At 38.5% G+C, this 16,578-nt stretch overlaps 1 protein-coding gene and 1 long non-coding RNA gene across 2 annotated transcripts in view; both read right to left on the bottom strand.

The window, feature by feature from the left end:
* The window catches only part of LOC123760680 (deoxynucleoside triphosphate triphosphohydrolase SAMHD1-like), a 277,020-nt gene that overhangs the window by 219,801 nt on the left and 40,641 nt on the right, over positions 1 to 16,578 (bottom strand). The gene's annotated exons all lie outside the window — the stretch shown is intronic.
* On the bottom strand, positions 4,412 to 11,871 carry LOC138366973 (uncharacterized). The gene is made up of 3 exons (XR_011229276.1): positions 11,739 to 11,871; positions 9,041 to 9,157; positions 4,412 to 4,719 (listed from the first exon to the last, which is right to left on the bottom strand). It is a non-coding gene; the product is annotated as an uncharacterized lncRNA (long non-coding RNA).

The following is a 16,578-nucleotide window of genomic DNA, read 5'->3' on the forward strand; positions in this document are numbered from 1 at the left end:
CAAGTCGTAAAGGAACTGGCAAATTAATTGGGTGGTTGTAGGTAGGAGCTGCCTCGTATGGGCCGGTGGGCCTTCTGCAGTTGCCTTTGTTCTTGTGTTCTTGTGTTCTTATGTTGAGTAGCAACATTTGCAAATTTGCAGATGATACAAAAATAGGTAGGGAAATTAACACGGAAGAAGACTCACTATCACTTCAAGTTGATCTAAATAGGGTTTTGAAATGGTCAAAAGATTGACAGATGCAGTTTAATGCTGATAAATGTAAAGTTTTGAGACTAGGTAATGATAATAGTTACAAGATACGAGCTAGATGGTGTTGAGATTGTGAAAGGGATCTGGGAGTTATGATTAGTAAGAATTTAAAACAAAAGGATCAATGCATGAATGCTCGTAATAAGGCAAATAGGACACTGGGATTTATTAATCGAAGTGTTAGTAACAAGACACCTGGTGTGGTTCTTCAGCTATATCTTGCTCTGGTTAGGCCCCATTTACATTATGCAGTTCAGTTTTGGTCGCCATATTATAGAATGAATATAAATTCACTTGAACGTGTCTAGAGTAGGGTGACTAAGTTAATTCCCCAAAATAGAAATCTTTTATATGAAGAAAGATTAACAAAGCTTAAATTGCATTCACTGGAAAAGCGAAGAGTTAGGGGTGATATGATAGAGGTTTACAATTAAGTGGATGAATGGACATAACAAAGGGGATATTAGTAGGGTATTAAAAGTATCAACACATGACAGAACACAAAACAATGGGTATAAATTGGATAAGTTTAGATTTAGGAAAGACTTGGGTAAATACTGGTTTGGCAACAGGGTTGTTGATTTGTGGAACCAATTACCGCGTAACGTGGTGGAGGTGGGGTCCCTCGATTGTTTCAAGCGTGGGTTGGACATGTATATGAGTGGGTTTGGGTGGTTATAGATAGGAGCTGCCTCGTATGGGCCAATAGGCCTTCTGCAGTTACCTTTATTCTTATGCTCTTAATTCACTATGCTTGCCAGTGAAACTCCTTTTCAGAAAATCGCTGGACCATGGAATAGTTCCCCTAGTAATAGTTGAAGGTGATGTAGTGATCGAGTAATCCATATACTCCATTATCTCATCATCATAATGGCATAACTAATTACACAAGCATTAATCCTATCCCTATTTACAGGTAACGGTTTTCCACCCTTCTATATCTTACTGTGAGGTGTCGTCACCGTACATAAGCAAGCGACTTGAGAATAGCACATTACGGGCTATTCATGCCCGTGCCACCTCTTGGGTGGCTTAATCTTTATAAATAAATCAGAATAGCACACACCACACGGGAGACATCTCCCGTCACGCAGGGTGCAGTCGCACCTCCACAGATCTCCAGTATCAGCTCTTGATACTGGTAATGGCTCAAAAGGGCCACCACTTACGGGGTATTCATGCCCGTGTCACCTCTTGAGTGGCTTAATCTTCATCAATCAATCGAATAGCACACAGTACAATCTCCAGTCAAGAATGTAGCACTCGGCGTGTACAGTTCTAATCGACCCAAGACGCTACAGCCTCGACACAGAGCAGACAGCAGACTACGACCGTTGTTCAGGTCCATGTAAACTACATCTACCCGAAGTCCTTCGTCTGAATAGCCAGTTACCAGTTACAGGAGATACTTTTTCACCCACAGAGTTATTAACTCATGGAACCGCATACCCACCGAAGCGGTACGTGGCAAAACGATGCTGATTTTCAAAATATACCTGGAAAAGATCATTCCTCCCTACACCTGGGGGGTACCTTCGTTAAAGTAAAAAGGTATACAGAAATAACAAAGAAAATAGATATGAATACTATTACCTTCGATGTTAGTAGTAGTTGTGCAAGTGAGGAGAAAGAAAAAATATTACGGAGTTCATGGATGAAAGTAGATTGATAATATTATCTTGGAACGTTAATGGATTAAAAACTAGAGCGGTGGATGTACACTATTATACTCTTAGAGAGAATATTAACATAGCAGCACTCCAGGAAACTGGGGATAGGGATGGTAACATTCTGAACATGAAGATGAACATGTTGAACATGAAGATGTTCAACTGCTGGGCGAGCCCTCTCCTCATCTGAGGGAAGGGAGATTAGATTATGCTTGTTTGATAAATGCTGAGGGCATAGAGGAGAATTGTCTTACTGTGGATGAAATGCTAAGAGATTTTGCATTACAAATACAGCTTAAACTAGATAAAAAGCATGCCTGCCTTCAGAGGAAAAGCTTAAAGTTTAATAAGGGAGAATTAAGGGGTCTTGTTGGTCATATTAAGTCTTGGTATGATACTTATAAGCCAGATTCGGCAGAAGCATTTTATTAAGATTTAATTAAGGAGGTAGATGTATTTAATGCAACATTGAACCGGAAAACATCTGGTATAGAAAAGCATCCCCCCATAAAAGTGTGCGGAGAAGAGAATGGAAATTTGGAGCAAGTATTGGCAGGAGTTTGCAGAGAAAGTTAGGAGTAACAAACTTGAAGGAAATCTGGCAAGACATAAATGAAATAAGGGGTAAAAAGCATAATTTTGTTGCACATCCTGACCAGTAAGGAATTGCAAAAGGTCTCGTAAATAAATGGGCGGAAGCTGCCAAACTTAGTTCATTTAATTACCCGCTGTAACGAGAGAGTCTTTTGATTCTTGGAAAGATCTAAGAAAGGATTTTATACTTACAGCAGGTAACAGTGGTGATGTCACTTGCACAGGTATTACCAGAGAAGAACTAATAACGGCGATTAAAGTTGGGAAATCTACCGCCCCCTGGGGAGGATGGAGTAACTTATGAAATACTTAATGAACTTGCCATTATGACGAAAAGCCCGCTGTTAGACCTCTTTAATATTAGTTATAAAGAGGGCAGAATTCCCAGTAAATGAAAAAGAACTATGATCATCCTTATCCCTAAAGCCAATGGAGAGTACAGACCTGTGTCTTTAACCTCGTGTTTTTGTAAATTGATGGAGAGGATCATTTTAAATAAACTTTTGTATATAATAGGTGATCAGCTGTCTAATAATTTTTCGGGTTCCTCAGAGGAAAAAGTACCTCTGACTGTATTATTAAATGTCTAGCTAATGGTAATGATTATTATAGAATTTTTATTGATTTATAAGGAGCTTTTGATAAAGCCAACAAAGAGGTTATTTTATATGAATTAGCTGGTCTTGGTGTTGAAGGGAGATTATTGCGCTGGATAGGGGATTATCTTCAGGAAAGGAAGGCTCAGGTGTGGTATCAAGGTTGTATGGTTCAAGGTATCAAGGTCAAGAACTCTGCACACCTCAGGGAGGAGTGTTGAGTCTCACCCTGTTTAATGTACTAATGAATAAGATAGCATCTGAGAAATACTCAAATTGGGTAACTTCAATCATATATGCTGATGATATTTTGTTTCAGGGCAAAGATATTTCAAAGATTCAAACAGTGTTGGACAATTTCGGAAACCAGTGTCACCACATGGGACTAGTGGTTAATGAAGACAAAACTAAAGTTTGAATGTAGAAGTCGGAGGCCCATTATATTGGAAATAAACGGTAAAAATATAGAGTTAATATATATAAATATTTAGGCATATATGTTGGATATACCTATGAGAGTTTGGAAACTGAGATGAACAGACTGTTGACTCAATGTCGGAAGAGATTACAACCTCTGAAGGCCTTGGCATGCTGTGGAAAGGAGTGGGAGTCCAAGTGCTACGAATGATGTACTTGAGTACTGTAAGATTTCTTATTGATTATGCTGCACCTGTCATTTCTTGTTTTGGTAAAGGTAGGATGGGCAAGTTGGAGAAGATACAAAATGAAGCCGTTGGGGGTCGTTGTGAGCCGCTGCTACCTTAATTTTTGCCCACACTTGTCTTGCAGACGTTTCTCTTCCAATAGAGCTAGTGAACTCTAGTCAATGTCTTTCCCTTTGTAACTCATCTGCAATGTATGTACCTTTACCTGACTAAAAAATCTAATCTAAATCTATATCTAATCTATATGCTTAGATATATGCAAATGAGAGAGTAATAGAGCGAAACCTTTAAAATACTGAACAATTTGGAGGATATTGATTCATACAATTTCTTCAAAAGGTCAGATGTAACACGAACAAGGAGCAAAGGTTTCAAGCTCAACAAGCCACAGTGTAGGAGTGACAACAAATGCTTTTTAACCCATACGATTATGATCATGGCAATAAGGTTTCTAAAACAGTAGGCATTCTTCCAAAGCCAGACACTGAACTATGTTCCTCGCCCTAACCTAGTCACTCAGCATTATTCACTCATTTATCTATGTCTTGTCTATTTATGTCTTAAAGGTTACAAGACGTACATTAGTCAATACAATTGGTGCTTAAAATGTTAAGGATCTCTTGTGAAACACGGGTATTAATAAAAAAATTTATTATGTAAAATAAATAAAAAAGGCCCAAGGGCCATGAAGTAACAAGAATGCAAGGCCGGCACAAGCTGGCGTAAGTAGAGAAGACGGAAGATTCTTCATATTAAAAGACCCTGCTTCTCCAAGATGGCAGTCACACCCAGCTTGCCCTGGACAATCACCATATGGAGAAGGACTGTTTACTGTGAAGGGAAGTCCACAAATGCAATGCCAGCATGAGTCAGTCTTGAAGGGTAAACGATGATGGCACCCTCACAGTAACACAAAAGCCGAGCAAGCCCAGTGAGGATGACCTGTTGATGGGAAGGAGGAGAATCATTAGTCACAACAAAATCCACATAGAAACAAAGGAGAGAAAAAAAATAAAGTGGATGTCTTCTTTTTGTATAGACATAATAAATATTGCCATTTGGCTATGTATTTATATGATATATAATAGAATACAGCATAAAACAAAATAAGAAGGGTGATAGGAGAAGAAAAGATTAGTGTTCAGTGAGAATCCACAAGGTTTTCTCTGAATACTCTATTTTCTTCAAGGCTGTGGGTCCCTACAATTGCACCAGAGGTGGTACACACCCCTATTATTATATAAACAGGTGAGTACACACACGGTGTTAGCAAACTTAGCCTCCAAACACACACACACACATGGTATCAGCAAGCTTAGCCTCCAAACACACACACACACATGGTATCAGCAAGCTTAGCCTCCAAACACACACACACACATGGTATCAGCAAGCTTAGCCTCCAAACACACACACACACATGGTATCAGCAAGCTTAGCCTCCAAACACACACACACACACACGGTATCAGCAAGCTTAGCCTCCAAACACACACACACACACATGGTATCAGCAAGCTTAGCCTCCAAATACACACATGGTATCATCAAGCTTAGCCTCTAAACACACACACACACACACAAACGGTATCAGCAAGCTTAGCCTCCAAACACACACACACACACATGGTATCAGCAAGCTTAGCCTCCAAACACACACACACATGGTATCAGCAAGCTTAGCCTCCAAACACACACACACATGGTATCAGCAAGCTTAGCCTCCAAACACACACACACAGAAAATGGGGACATTGAAACAGTTGATAAACTTGATTTCAAGAGAGAGAGGTCACTATGGGGAACTTCAAATTTTTTTTAATAAGTAATTAGGCAGACTTGTTGCTAGACAGGGAAGTAAATTAAATGTATGCCAAATTTTGCAAAATATACAATGAAGGCACACAAACATTCATACCAAAACAGAGATGCAGGGCCAGAAAACAGGATTGGTTCAACAGAAATTGAGAGAGGGCCACAGACCAAAAGACACAAACATGGAATGAAAGACATTGAAAAACTACAAGCAGATGTCAACAAAGTTTTCGATTGGGCAGCAGAAAATAACATGATGTTTAACAGTGATAAATTTCAGGTACTCAGGTACGGCAAAAATGAGGATCTGAAACATAATACAGGGTACAAAACACAATCGAATCTTCCCATAGTAGAAAAACAGCATGTCAAGGATTTGGGAATAATGATGTCCGACGATCTAACGTTTAGGGAGCATAACCAAGCAAATATTGCGTCGGCCAGAAAAATGATCGGATGGATTATGAGAACTTTCAAATCCAGGGATCCCATCACAATGGTTGTACTCTTCAAGTCACTTATGTTGTCCCGTCTCGAGTACTGCTCAGTATTCACTTCCCCCTTCAGAGCAGGAGAGATTGCTGAAATAGAGGGAATACAGAGAACATATACGGCACGCATAGACGAGATAAAACACCTAAATTATTGGGATCGTCTCAAAGCTCTCCAAATGTACTCTCTAGAAAGGAGACGAGAGAGATACCAAATAATATACACATGGAAGATACTGGAGGGCCAGGTCCCAAATCTACACAGTAAAATAACAACGTACTGGAGTGAACGATATGGAAAAAAATGCAAGATTGAACCAGTGAAGAGCAGAGGTGCCACTGGCACAATCAGAGAGCACTGTATAAACATCAGAGGTCCGCGGTTGTTCAACGTCCTCCCAGCGACTATAAGAAATATTGCCGGAACAACCGTGGACATCTTCAGGAGAAAACTGGACTGTTTTCTAAGAGAAGTTCCGGATCAGCCGGGCTGTGGTGGGTATGTGGCCCTGCGGGCCGCTCCAAGCAACAGCCTGGTGGACCAAACTCTCACAAGTCGAGCCTGGCCTCGGGCCGGGCTTGGGGGGTAGAAGAGCAGAACCCCATCAAGCAGGTATCAAAATAGAAAGAAGCCAAACCCCCAATCATACCAGCGATACAAAGATGCGAGAAACAACTATACAGCAGTAAGGGAAGAGGCAGAAAGAAATTTTTAAAAAGGGATAATGGATAAATGTAAAACAGAACTGGGCCTATTCTAGAAATTCATAAACAACAAATTGCAGGTAAAGGATAATATCCAGAGGTTGAAAATAGGAAACAGATTCACAGAAAATGATAATGCAATGTCTGAAACATTAAACCAAAAGTTCCAAAGTGTGTTTATACAAAATGAAATCTTAAGAGAACCAGACACAATAAGAATTTCTGAGAACATCATAGAGCGTATAGAGGTGTCTAGAGATGAAGTGGAAAATATGCTAAAGTAGCTAAGTAAGAACAAAGCAGTTGGTCCAGATGGAGTTTCACCATGGGTTCTGAGAGAATGTGCATCTGAGCTCAGCCTTCCACTTCACCTGATCTTTCAGGCATCCCTGTGTACAGGAGTCATAGCAAACATGTGGAAAAAGGCTAACATAGTTCCAATCTACAAAAGTGGCAACAGGGAAGACCCCACCTCTCTCAGTTATAGACCTGAATCATTGACAAGTGTAACAGTGAAAAGATTGAAAAAAAAAATAATAAAAACTAAATGGGTAGAACACCTGGAGAGAAATTATATAATATCACACAGACAGTATTGTTTTCGATCTGGAAGATCCTGTGTATCGAATTTACTCAGTTTCTATGATTGAGCCACAGAGATTTTAAAGGAAAAAGGTAGTTGGTTCGACTGCATCTATCTAGACATAAAAAAGGCTTTCGACAGAGTTCCACATAAGAGGTTGTTCTGGAAACTAGAAAATTTTGGATGGGTGACAGGTAAGCTTCTAACATGGCTGAAAAATTTTCTGACTGATAGAAAAATGAGGGCAGTAATCAGAGGCAATCGGACTGGAGAAGTGTCACAAGTGGAGTACCACAGTACATGCACCAGAAATGTTCATTGTCTACATAAATGATCTACCAGTTGGAATACAGAATTATATAAACATGTTTGCTGATGATGCTAAGATAATGGGATGGATAAGAAATTTAGATGATTGTCATGCCCTTCAAGAAAACCTGGACAAAATAAATATATGGAGCACCACTTGGCAAATGAAATTTAATGTGAATAAATGCCATGTTATGGAATGTGGAATAGAACATAGATCCCACACAACCTACAAATTATGTGAGAAATCTTTATATAATTCTGATAAAAGAAAGAGGTCTAGGGTTGATTCTAGATAGAAAACTATCACTTGAGGCCCACATAAAGAACGTTGTGTGAGGAGCCTATGCCACGCTTTCTAACTTCAGAATTTTGTTTAAATACATGGATGGCGAAATACTAAAGAAATTGTTCACGAGTTTTGTTCGGCCAAGGCTAGAATATGCAGCGGTTGTGTGGTGCCCATATCTTAAGAAGCACATCAACAAACTGGAAAAGGTGCAAAGACATGCTACTAAGTGGCTCCCAGAACTAAAGGGCAAGAGCTATGTGGAGAGGTCAGAGGCATTATATATGCCAAAACTAGAAGACAACAAAAAGAGGTGATAAAATCACTATGTACAAAATAGTAACAGGAATTGATAAAATCGATAGGGAAGATTTCCCGAGACCTGGAACTTCAAGAACAAAAGGTCATAGATTTAAACTAACTAAACAAAGATGCCAAAGAAATATAAAAAAAATTCCTTTCGCATACAGAGTGGTACACAGTTGGAACAAGTTAAGTGAGAAGGTGGTGGCGGCCAAGACCATCAGTAGTTTCAAAGCATTATGTGACAAAGAGTGCTGGGTAGACGGGACACCACGAGCGTAGCTCTAATCCTGTAACTACACTTAGGTAACTACATTTGGTGTCAGCAAGCTTACCGTCGAAACACACACAAACAGCCTGCCTATTATTCAAGGCCTTCTCTGAGTACTCTCTATTTTCTTCTCTGAGGCTATGGGTCCCTAATCTTGCACCAGAGGTGGTACAACTTTTAAGTTTTTAACTACTGCACTGAGCACCTGATTTTGGCAAAGACTTCTTAGTGCAATTGTCAAGGACATAGTTCTGGTATTTTTTTGTTTATAAATATTCAGGTATAGTTAATGTCAAAATGTTTCAAAACTCAACAATTTATATTTCAAAACAAAAAAAGTAATGAAAACATTACAAAACATTAAAATATAGCCTAATTAATTTTTTAATAAAATAGCACAACTCTCAGAATGTCTGAAGGTGCTTTGAGCAATGAAGTAGTAAATTTTATATATATAATATTATATATATAATATTATATATATAATATATATTTACCTGTGACTACTGCTTAGCAAAAATTTGATCTCTGTGAAAATTGGTCTCGTCATTGCTAGGAGATATTTTAAGACCATGATTTGCTGTGGATGGCACTGTAGTCTTCAAGTCATCAATCTAAAAATTGAGGTAATCTTTTAAAATGTAAATTTTGTATAAAAAAAAATGCAAAAATAAATTGCAAGAATAATATGAAGTTATTATACAATTTTTTTTTAATTATTTAAATATTTGTGAGACATTATTAAGAAATGTATGAAGTACAGATTCTCTAAGACCTGATATGTATCTGCTTATGTTCCACCACATTACATTCAGGGCTGAAGAGAAAACACAGCCAGTAAGGTAATGATCACTTAGGATGGACTGGGATGCTACATGTAGGTTGGGGCTAAGCTGCGTGAGGCTAGGATGCCCAGCCTGCCTTGTCTAGGCTGGGCTGGGCTAGGCAACACTAGGAAGGAGTCAACAAATCTCTGGAGTGCCTTACTTTTCCTGATATCCTTAAAAAAGCAAGAATGATGCCATTTTATAAAGGAGGCGAGACAGCAGACATAAACAATTAAAGAAAAATATCAAATCTACTTATACTTTCAAAAATATTTGATTTTTTTTTTTACAAACATCTCTTCCTACTTTGTAAAATTCAACATGAATACAAACACACACACACATCCCTAGGAAGCAGCCCATAGCAGCTGTCTAACTCCCAGGTACTTATTTACTGTTAGGTGAACCAGATATAGAGAATAACCACAAAATGCTATCTTTATAAGAACTATCTTGTAAAGCCACTAGTACACGCAGCATTTCAGGCAGGATATATAAAATATATATATATATATATATATATATATATATATATATATATATATATATATATATATATATATATATATATATATATATATACATATATGAATACATACATACGGGACAAAGAGCCAGAGCTCAACCACCGCAAGCACAACTAGGTGAGTACACACACACACACACACACACATTATATATATATATATATATATATATATATATATATATATATATATATATATATATATATATATATATATATATATATATATATATATATATATGACTGTCAGACCATGGAGGAATGATTTTTTTTAATTTAATTTATATAAAAAATTATTCCTTCTGAAGATGTATTAATATATGAAAGTACTTAAGGAAATTCCTGTTTCAATTCTTCCTCCGTGGTCTGACACTGTCACATTCTTCATCAAGTGTTAATTTTTGTGATTTACACACACGTGGCATGTTTACACACACATTATTTATATTATATATATATATATATATATATATATATATATATATATATATATATATATATATATATATATATATATATATGCAATTGACGATCACAAAACACTGATCATTTTATGCGGAAAATCCACAGAGAAATATGAAATGAGGTGAACGTTTCGGCTTTGTTAAAGCCTTTGTCAACACCAGACTGACCTAACGCAACTGATCTAACTGATCCCGTGGTCAGTCTGGTGTTGACAAAGGCTTTAACAAAGCCGAAACGTTCACCTCATTGCATATTTCTCTGTGGATTTTCCGCATATATATATATATATATATATATATATATATATATATATATATATATATATATATATATATATATATATATATATATATATATATATATATATGCGGAAAATCCACAGAGAAATATGCAATGAGGTGAACGTTTCGGCTTTGTTAAAGCCTTTGTCAACACCAGACTGACCACGGGATCAGTTAGATCAGTTGCGTTAGGTCAGTCTGGTGTTGACAAAGGCTTTAACAAAGCCGAAACGTTCACCTCATTGCATATTTCTCTGTGGATTTTCCGCATATATATATATATATGGAACCCTCAACCCTATAAGTGGAGGGTTCCTACATACTCAACCAGAGGTGGTACTCTCTATATATTAATAAAAAGGCAAGGCTACCTACCTTGAGGCTACATTGAGGTGCTTCCGGGGCTTAGTGTCCCCGCGGCCCGGTCGTCGACCAGGCCTCCTTAGGCTATGCTAAATCTTGGCAGGGATTGGCTTGGCTTAGCTGGTCAGGGCTTGGCTAGGGTAGGAAGGACTGGTCATGTTTAAAAGCAAGGCAGGGTTAGGCTAGGCAAGACTAGGTAAGGGTATACTGGGATAGGCTTGGCTACGGTAGGCTAGGAAGAGGTAAACTAGGATAAGCAAGGCTGTGCAAGCACTATGCACAGCTAGAATGAACTATGCTAAGATGGTTTAAGCTGGGCTAGGTTAGGATAAGCTGAGTCATGCAGGGCCCCGATTGACCAGTGGAGTCTAATAGTCTAACCTTCTAGCTAGTTTGCTGACCTAAGAGTGTAAATGCCTAGCCCCTAACCTGAGATATATACAAAAGTTGTTACATTCTTGTACAGCCACTAGTACGAGTAGCGTTTCGGGCAGGTCCCTGGAATACGATCCCCGCCGCGAGGAATCGTTTTTTCATCCAAGTACACATTTTACTGTTGCGTTAAACAGAGGCTACAGTTAAGGAATTGCGCCCAGTAAATCCTCCCCGGCCAGGATACGAACCCATGACATAGCGCTCGCGGAACGCCAGGCGAGTGTCCTACCACTACACCACCTGCTGCAATATTATTATAAAAGAAATATTACTTATTATAATCGTAAATACTAAATACCTGTTGTGTTGATTTAGGGGCGACGACGATCGTGGGATCGGATGCGAGCCACAGGTGGCCTACACCATGCTTTCTAAGGCGTCCCTCTCATAACAAAAACAAATCCGTGCATTCATACACAAACAGAGATCCCGTGGTTATGCGAATACTTGCAATTCTTTTACTTAAAATAATAACAATTAGATTAATAATAAATAACATAATTTTTACTCAAGATTCACAAACATCATTAATACTATTAAAAAATTTTTTTTATAAGACATCTAAAAACAGATATACAGACTTTGTGTGATATTTATTTCAACATTATATATTAATAGAATGTTGTAACTATTATTTTTAAATATTAGGTAGTTTCCAGCTACGTAAATCGCATATAAACGTTGCAAAAAGATTTTAGACTGAATTAACACATTACACATTTATGGAGTAATTAACAACAAAACAATCTTTATTTTCATTGCAGAACATATATCAGAGCATACTAGTGACTCATACATTTAAAATAGTGTGATTTTTAAACAATTCGGGTGTAAACCCGCAGAACCGCCTACCCGCCAAAGACGTAACATAAGAAATGGTATATAATTCATTATTTTAAATTACATATATAATCATTAATAATTTTCGGCAGCTATCGAGGTTCTCCATAGTTAAATTCCTGTACTCTAACAAGATGCTACTTGCTGTTTAGCTGTTTAAATTCTTGGAAAATTGTAATGACCAGCGACATAAAATATAACAATGAAATAGTAGCTGGTAACTGTAGGTGAACGAAAAATTAAATTCCAAATTGATTAGATGTTTTTCTAAATATAAAGATCGACCTGAAGGAATTTTATGAATTATGGACTAATTAAACAAAAAAATAGGTAATTTTACTTGAAGAACAGATACCAGAGAATAGTTAGTGAGTACATTTATATTGTATAATGGGAGAAAGCCCCTGGTAGCCGCGAATTAAAATAACCACCTACATTAATTGATAACTAGGAAATAGTATCTGGAAACTTTATCTGAACGAAAACACAATACCAATTTGTTTAGATGTTTTTCTTAATATAAAGATCAACAGTAAGGAATCTTATTCATTATGGACAAATTAACAAAAAAAAACGATAATTTTCATTGAGGACCATATATTAGAGCATACTTAGTCACTTATATATTAAAAGTATTGTGTATTTTGAACCATTGGGGTTGTAAACAAACAGAACGGCCTACCCGAAAAGTCGTAACATAAAATGTTGCATATGTTTGCTAATTTATTATTTGATAAATGATTATTATTAATTTACGACAACTATAGAGGTTTCCCATTAGTTAAATTACTGTAGTCTGACTAAATGCTACTACAAAACCTATATAAATCCTGGGAAAGTCACAATGACCAGCGACATTAAAGCATAGAGGGTTAAATAGTAACAGGCAACTGTCGGCGAACGAAAAATTCATTTCCAAATTTATTAGATGTTTTCCTAAATATAAAGAGCGATAGGCTGGAATTTTCTGGATTATGGCCTAATTAAGGCAAAAATATATATATTTTTACTTGAAGAACAAATATCAGAGCATAGTCAGTGAGTTATAGAATAATAAGAGTGTGGTATTTCATTGTATAACAAGAGATAGTCCATGGAAGCGAAAATAGACGTTGTTTTACACAAAATAACGTCCAAAAACAGCCGTAGAGTCAAACGGCAAATGTTGACGTTCTTTTTAAGAGGACAGGTTGCATATATATGTACACATACATATATACATACATGTATACATACATATATACATACATATGCATTCACATACATTTGTCTCTTTTACTCTGACAGAGTGAGATAGCTGATAGAGAAACTAGTGTGCAATTAAGCACTTAATCACTGAAGGTGATGAAGGTGCTTTTACAAGCTCAGGTTATATAGTTACATCACATACATACATTATATAATTGATACATTACATGGTTAATCTTGGGTACAATATATCATCAAGTGTTCCAGTACTCATATAGTAATTACACAGTTCAGCATACTTTAGCCCAGGAGGGCGAAAGTCAGTCAATATGGGACATTCTACAATATAATGTTCAAGAGAGCGTATGTTTTCTCTTTCACAAGGTTGACACATTGTGTACTCGACATTTGGGTTTTGAGAAAGCTGCCAGATACCTCTATGTAAACAGTTGATTGACAGTTGAGAGGCGGGCCGAAAGAGCAAAGCTCAACCCCCGCTAACACAACTAGGTGAATACAACTAGGTGAACACAACTAGGTGAATACAACTAGATGAACACAACTAGGTGAATACACACACACACACACACACACACACACACACACACACACACACACACACACACACACACACACACACACACACACACACTCTGTGTGTGTGTGTGTGTGTGGGTGAGTGTATTCACCTAGTTGTGTTCACTTAGTTGTATTCACCTAGTTTATTCACTCTACTCTGACAGTAGATGGGAGGAAGATTGTGATCTTGGTAATCTACAATCCCCCACCAAACAGTAGAAGACCCAGGCAGGAGTATGATGACAACAACAAGGCATGTATAGACGAACTGCAGAAGGCAGCAACACTAGCCCACAGAATGAGAGCGAAGCTGCTGATCATGGGGGACCTAAATCATGGAGAGATAAATTGGGAATCAAGGAATCCCCATGGAGGGGACGAAACGTGGGGAGCAAAATTAGTAGATGTTATAGACAGGAATTTCCTAACACAACATGTGAAGGAAGACACAAGGGAAAGAGGAGGAGATGCACCGAGCCTATTAGACCTGATTTTCACCCAGAACGTAGAAGATATCGAGAATTTAGAGCATGAAATACCTCTAGGGGCCAGTGACCATTGTGTCCTAGTCTTTGACTACATGATGGAATTCAAACTTATGACCATGGGACAAGAGATCTGGGAAAGGAGAGTTGACTACAGGAAAGGGGACTATAAGAGGATAAGGGACTATCTGGGTGAAGTGCAGTGGGAGGAAGAAATTAGAGGAAAAACAGTCCAAGATATGATGGACCTAGTCATACAGAAATGCCAGGAGGCCGAATAGAGATTTATACCAACAATAAAGGGATAAAATAAAAAGGAATATAATAACCCATGGTTTAATAGACAGTGTCAGGAAGCAAAAATGGCCAGCAGGCGGGAGTGGAGGAAGTACAGAAGACAAAGGACAGAGGACAACAGGATCAGATACAACAGAGCTAGGAACGATTACATTAACATAAGACGAACATCGGAAAGGGACTATGAGAACGATATTGCAATCAAAGCGAAAAAACAACCTAAGTTACTACACAGTCATATAAGAAGAAAAATGTCGGTGAACGACCAAGTGACAAGACTAAGGAAGACAGAGGGGGCATATACTGAAAGTGACAAGGAAATCTGCGAGGCACTGAATGCCAGTTTCCATGGAGTGTTCACTACCGAGCCTGAACAGCTCCCATTGTTGGAAGGGGTTACCCTAGATGAAAGACTATCAGATATAGAGGTGACAGCAGAGCAGGTAATGAAACAGTTGACAACTCTAGATGCAACTAATGCAGTTGGACCAGACAAAGTATCACCATGGATACTAAAAGAAGCAGCGCAGGCCTTCAGCGTGCCTCTGGCAATGATCTTTAATGAGTCACTTATGTCGGGAGAATTGCCCAGTTGCTGGAAGAAGGCAAATGTCGTGCCGATCTTCAAGAAAGGTGATTGGGAGGAGGCACTTAACTATAGACCTGTATCACTGACAAGCATCCCCTGTAAAATACTGGAAAGAATAATTAGGCTATGACTGGTTGCACACCTGGAGAACATTAGGTTTGTGAACAAACATCAACATGGGTTCTGGACAGGGAAATCGTGCCTAACAAACCTTCTGGAATTCTATGATAAAATAACGAGGATAAGACAGGACAGAGATGGTTGGGCAGACTGCATATTTCTGGACTGCCAAAAAGCCTTTGATACAGTACCGCACATGAGACTGCTGTTCAAGCTCGACAGGCAGGCGGGGGTGGGGGGAAAGGTCCTAGCATGGATAAGGAACTACCTAACAGGAAGGAGCCAAAGAGTTACGGTAAGGGGCGAGAAGTCGGACTGGCGAACAGTAACAAGTGGAGTACCACAAGGATCGGTGCTGGGACCAATTCTATTTCTTGTATATGTTAACGACATGTTTACAGGCGTAGAGTCCTACATGTCGATGTTTGCGGATGACGCAAAGTTGATGAGAAGAATTGTGACAGATGAGGATTGCAGGATCCTCCAAGAGGACCTGAACAGGTTGCAGAGATGGTCAGAGAAATGGCTACTGGAATTCAACACGAGCAAATGTAAAGTTATGGAAATGGGACTAGGAGATAGGAGACCAAAGGGACAGTACAATGAAGGGGAACAGCCTACCTGTGACGACGCGCGAGAGACCTGGGTGTGGACGTAACACCTGATCTATCTCCTGAGGCACATATAAATAGGATAACGACAGCAGCGTACTCTACACCGGCAAAAGTTAGAACATCATTCAGAAACCTAAGTAAAGAGGCATTTAGGACGCTTTACACTGCCTACGTGAGGCCAGTCTTAGAGTATGCCGCCTCATCATGGAGTCCCCATCTGAAGAAGCATATAATGAAACTGGAAAAGGTTCAGAGGTTTGCAACGAGACTCGTTCCAGAGCTACGAGGGATGGGGTATGAGGAGCGCCTGAGGGAACTGTGTCTTACGACACTAGAAAGAAGAAGGGAGAGGGGAGGACATGATAGGAACATATAAAATACTCAGAGGGATTGACAGAGTGGACATAGACGAAATGTTCACACGGA

Source organism: Procambarus clarkii, chromosome 21 (assembly GCF_040958095.1).
Source record: "Procambarus clarkii isolate CNS0578487 chromosome 21, FALCON_Pclarkii_2.0, whole genome shotgun sequence".
NCBI classification, from domain to species: Eukaryota; Metazoa; Arthropoda; class Malacostraca; order Decapoda; family Cambaridae; genus Procambarus; species Procambarus clarkii.